This window comes from Pygoscelis adeliae, unplaced genomic scaffold, assembly GCF_000699105.1.
Source record: "Pygoscelis adeliae isolate BGI_AS28 unplaced genomic scaffold, ASM69910v1 Scaffold173, whole genome shotgun sequence".
Lineage (NCBI taxonomy): Eukaryota > Metazoa > Chordata > Aves > Sphenisciformes > Spheniscidae > Pygoscelis > Pygoscelis adeliae.
The window spans coordinates 768791-774094 of record NW_008824409.1 but is presented as its reverse complement, the minus strand read 5'-3'; the positions used below and the strand labels follow the sequence as shown (position 1 = coordinate 774094).

The window sequence follows — 5304 nt, the reverse complement described above, 5'->3', positions numbered from 1 at the left end:
CGCCAGTTACTTGGGAGAAGAGACTGACACCCACCTCGCTACAGCCTCCTTTCAGGTAGTTGTAGAGAGCGATGAGGTCTCCCCTCAGCCTCCTTTTCTCCAGGCTAACCAACCCCAGTTCCCTCAGCCGCTCCTCATCAGACTTGTTCTCCAGATCCCTCACCAGCCTCGTTGCCCTTCTCTGGACACGCTCTAACACCTCAACGTCCTTCTTGTAGTGAGGGGCCCAAAACTGAACGTAGTATTCGAGGTGTGGCCTCACCAGTGCCGAGTACAGGGGCACAATCACTTCCCTACTCCTGCTGGCCACACTATTTCTGATACAGGCCAGGATGCCGTTGGCCTTCTTGGCCGCCTGGGCACACTGCTGGCTCACGTTCAGCTGGCTGTCGACCAGCACCCCCAGGTCCTTTTCCGCCAGGCAGCTTTCCAGCCACTCTTCCCCAAGCCTGTAGCGCTGCATGGGGTTGTTGTGGCCGAAGTGCAGGACCCGGCACTTGGCCTTGTTGAATCTCATACAGTTGGCCTCGGCCCATCGATCCAGCCTGTCCAGGTCCCTCTGCAGAGCCTTCCTACCCTCGAGCAGATCAACACTGCCGCCCAACTTGGTGTCGTCTGCAAACTTACTGAGGGTGCACTCGATCCCCTCATCCAGATTATTGATAAAGATATTGAACAAGACTGGCCCCAGAACTGAGCCCTGGGGAACACCGCTCGTGACCGGCCGCCAATATCAGCTACTAGAAAAGCAAAGCTGCTAGTATGTGATATTAAAAGAGTAAGCACTAGACCAAAATCATTGACAATCGACATGTCACCAAAGTCCTACGATTCCACTCAGATAACTGAAAGAATTTAAGAATCAAGTGCCTGATCTATTGACTAAAATATTTTCCCCAAGTCCTATCGCCAGTACCCTAAATAATATCATTCTCTTGAAAAATATTTATCTTATATAGAAATAAACCTTGCTTCAACAGAATGCAGATTCATTAAAACAGTAAATAATTAGAAAGAAGTTATAAAACACATACCTAATCACGATATAACCTGCACAAATTCGGAGAAGGAAAATTATGCAGCTTTCACAGATTCTTTAAGCATAGCGAAGCTGCTTAAGTAAACTGAAAACAGATGAAGTAATTAATTTAAGACTTTAAAAAAACTTATTTCCCCAATATTCTTTTGCTGATGCAACGTAGCCACTTAGTGGAAGATCATATTCTGGATTAGATATGGCTACCAGCTTTCCTATCACTAGAAACGTATGGGATGCCTTTAAAATTTTGGTAAATTTGTAGGTAAAGTCATGCTAACTAATATGGAATAACCATGACTTTGCATTCAGTATAAAGAGGGATAAAACTTGTTCAGCAGCCCATTGTCTGTTAATACACAACCCTTTTGTCCCTTCCTCTCACACTCTTGATATTCTCTAATCTCCGAGTCTGGCTGGACACAGTGTTCTTACTACCTGTGTGCTACAGTTGCTCTGCTTACACCTGCAAAGTTCCCAGGTGGCATTTGATTTCAAAACCTCATGATTCCTTCTCTGTGATTGAGTAAAGAGGAAGGAACTTCTCAGAAGATCTCCTTTAGCAGGAGAGTGGTGTTGGGCTTTCTGCAGAAGTTTTGTTAGATTCTGAAGTAGAAGAGACCATTGAAATGTATTTGTTGATGGTGCTCCAACTACAGTAGTAGAACAACCTTTGACGGTTCTAGCAGATTTGAGTTTCACCAGCACAGAAGACAGAAGGAATTGGCGAGGGATCAGCAACTCTGCTGCAGTGTAAACTTGTTAAGTGATTAGCTTCAGAAAAATTTAATGACCTTTTGGAAGTATGCATGTGGGCACTGTATACATGTAAGGATGTGCAGCCTCAAAGGCATGCTACCAAAGCCATATCCCCTCAAGTAACTCCTCTCTAAAAGTGGGAAGAATCTCAAGCACAGCTGCTGAATACTTGTTGTCAAATATTCAAATAAACACAAGGCAGGCAACAGCCGGACTCTTTCTCAGTTGAGTAAGGGACAGAAAAATCTATTTTTTATAAAGAAGACCATACCTTTTATTGATAAATATATCTACATAAATCAAACTATTGTGAAATGTAGCAATAGAATCTTCATTTTTTTCAACATATTTAGAAGTACTAGCACTTCACTTATGCTCAATCTTTACTTCAGTATGTCAGATTCAGCTCCAAGGCAATTTCCTCATAATCCAAGTTTCCGCACTCGTCAGAAAAGTCACATTTAATGATACTATATTTCTTCCATTCTCACATGCATGATTGACCACTCTTTAAAACAAACTTCTAAAGATTAAACATGGAAAATTTCAATCTTAGAGGTTAAGGGACAAGAACATTGTTAGTGAAAATAGAAGATTAGAATGGAAACTCTTTTGTGACCTTCTCTTCATACAGTTACTTTGTTTTGTGACCTTGTGACCTTCATACAGTTACTGCTCATCTAGTAATGAAGGACATACTCGAAAGACAAATTTCTCATAAATGCTCAAGAAAACTATTACTCAAGAGCTGAGCTTTTCACATTTTGGGAACAGACAAAACAAGACTGAGCATAGTAATACATTTCTTGAAAAGAACACAAGTGCCTTTGCTGCTGCTAAGAAAAAAAAAGAGCAAACTGCTCCAGCCTAAAACAAAGTCCTTCTCTTTTCCTCCTTTTTCCTGGAATTGTCAAGAGAGGAAGTGTTTGCTTTCCAGTCCATTGTTAAGTAATACCATCGCATGACTGGAGTTCCAAGAAACTCTTAGAACTTTGGCAGAGAATCCTGTATCACATAAGCATGTATGAATCAGCAGATGGCAGAGCAAAAATATCTCCCCCATTGGAGAAAAGATCTACACATTGATGAAAAAGGAGTTAACCCATAGCTCTAATGAAACTGCAAACTTTTTTTTTTTTAATACGAGTAATGAACTAGAAATCCAATGCAAAGGGAGAAAATTTTAAAATGGCAATAGCTTTCCTGTCTATTAGCTCTTAAGTTTTTCTTTATATCAGATAATGAAATACCAATCTTAAAAAAGTATATGACACAGAGAGAGAATACTAAAATCACAGAAAACCTAGTAATCCCAATATATTTGAGGAAAGTAAGGTGTAAAAGACGTGACTTCCCCAAAACTGTGAAAGAAATCTCTGTTGGGGCTAGAAGCAGGTCTACGTGATTACTGGCACAAGTTATGTGCTTTTAGCATTTATCGTTTCTGTCTCTTGAAAAAAAATATGATGCAATTGAAAAGATTTCATTTACTATCAAGAAAAACAATAACAACTTCTGGTCTGGGCTTCTAAATAAATTAGGGTCACATTTAATCTACAGGTATAATTTGCAAAATTGTTATGCTCAAAGAGTAACTCACGCCCAAAAGACGAGATAGTAATTTCTACATAAGACTGCTTAGTTTACCTTTGCTGCAATTGTACAGATAAAGGACCACTCCTTGTTTTAAAACCGGATCTTTTTAAAATTAAAGCATATCGTCTTATTCTTTCTGGTTTAAAACATTGGCTGTAACTGCAGACTAAAGTGAGATAAGAAGTATATAGCAAAGCAAAGTAAAAGGTCATCAACTGATTTTTATCAAAATTAGAACAGAAAAAAGTTAGGGAGTAACTTCCATCTTTTTTTATTGCTGCTTTAACTGATTTTTTTCCTAAGTGCCTATACAAAATGGCAGACCTACAGGAACATAAATTGTAATACCTACTCTTTGACATGCAGCGTGACTGTCAGAGGCAACCGCACAAAGTATGTGTATGGTGAAAAGCGTAGGCGTCTCAGACTAAGTGGGTTTTCACAAGAATTTGGAAGCTGAGGAGGGAGCCCTGTATACTACATTAAGGAGGAGGTTTAGATGAAAGGGTAGACTAGAAGATATTTAGAAGTTCCAATAATTAAGGATGGCAACTTTGGTCAATGAAGGGCCAAAAGATAAAATTCAATAGTTCCCACTTACTTTGTGTTTTCTAAACTGAACAGTAAACCATGCCCATATGCTTCTTTACCATTCAGCTAATACATCATTGTGTTAATGTTCTCTCTTCTTGCTGAGACCACTGCAGTGAACAGTGTTGGGTAAGCAGAAACCCAAATCCATGACCAGGTCCTTAGACTACGGATTCTTTAGTGGTGAGGCTTTGTCCCATTTTTTATCTTAAAGGGCATAATACACATATTATTGCTTATCTAACACAGTATTTCCTGCAGCACTGTACGATCACTAAAGGAAAAATTTAACTTCAGAATGGTGGATTTTAAAGGAGCAAGACATTCTTTTTTATTCTTTTTAAATGAGTAATTTTACTAATGTTTTAATGTTATCCTCATTCCACAAATTGTTTCAGGTAGTTTGGGATACTTACCATTAATGTTATTTTACACGACAACGTGCAACAACATACAAATGTATCTGCATTTCTGGAGCAGGACAGGGCACATCTGGATAAACCTCTCCTCATAAATATAAGAACCACCTCTCAAAACAAGCAGATGGGTTCTCTTTAAAAAAAACTTGAAACTGGTCAATTTTTATTTATGACTTAAGCTGAAGTTTCTGCATTCCAGCATATTTTCATATTGAGATGACAGAAGTCAGCAAAGGGCATTTGGGCCTATAAGAAATACAGTACTTTCACATAATTTGACAAACTGCAAATCATAGTCTGCAAGCAGCAAGGTAACTTCAGATATTTCCTAATTTAGAACCGACAGAAACTATGGAAACTGCTGAATTCGGACATGCTGAAAAAAAATGCCAAAAATACAAAATGTCTAGACTAAAACGACTAGAACAGCTCACTTCTGATCCTACATTTCTGAACCCCTGGTTCTGAAAGCTTAGCCTAAATTTGGCTTAAGTTTTCTTAGAATCCATACACGCTGGGAGTAATCTTTAAAGAACGAAATCTGAGATTCGGGAACAGCTCTGCCGTTCAGAGCGAGTTCAGTGTGGTGGATTCGCCGGTCACGGAACACGGGTCCTGGCTAACACGGCTTTTAAAGCGAGCGCAGCGAGAGGCCTCGTACTTCCTGCGCCCGTCAGGCAGGATTTCCAGCAGAAAGGAAAACTCTGGGAATTATACCAGTTTTGCCTTAAGTTATTTCAAAAGGAGCGCCCGAGCCAAACGACCCCAAGGAAGGAAAAATACTTCTGCCAACGACAACGCTTTTGCTGACTCGCGGGCTCCAGTAGCGTCCTGAGCCCTTCCCCCCCGAGCGGGGCCCGAGCCGGGCGGCACCGGCACCCCGGGGGTGTTCAAGGACCCGCG

At 40.3% G+C, this 5304-nt stretch overlaps 1 protein-coding gene across 1 annotated transcript in view; it reads right to left on the bottom strand.

Annotated features, from left to right (window-relative positions):
- Positions 1-4552, bottom strand: part of IL4R (interleukin 4 receptor) — a 16566-nt gene extending 12014 nt beyond the window's left edge. The window contains exon 1 of the mRNA XM_009320506.1: positions 4399-4552. The gene's annotated coding sequence lies outside the window, so the exon portion shown is untranslated. The remainder of the gene's footprint in view (positions 1-4398) is intronic.
- Between the last annotated feature and the right edge of the window lie 752 nt (positions 4553-5304).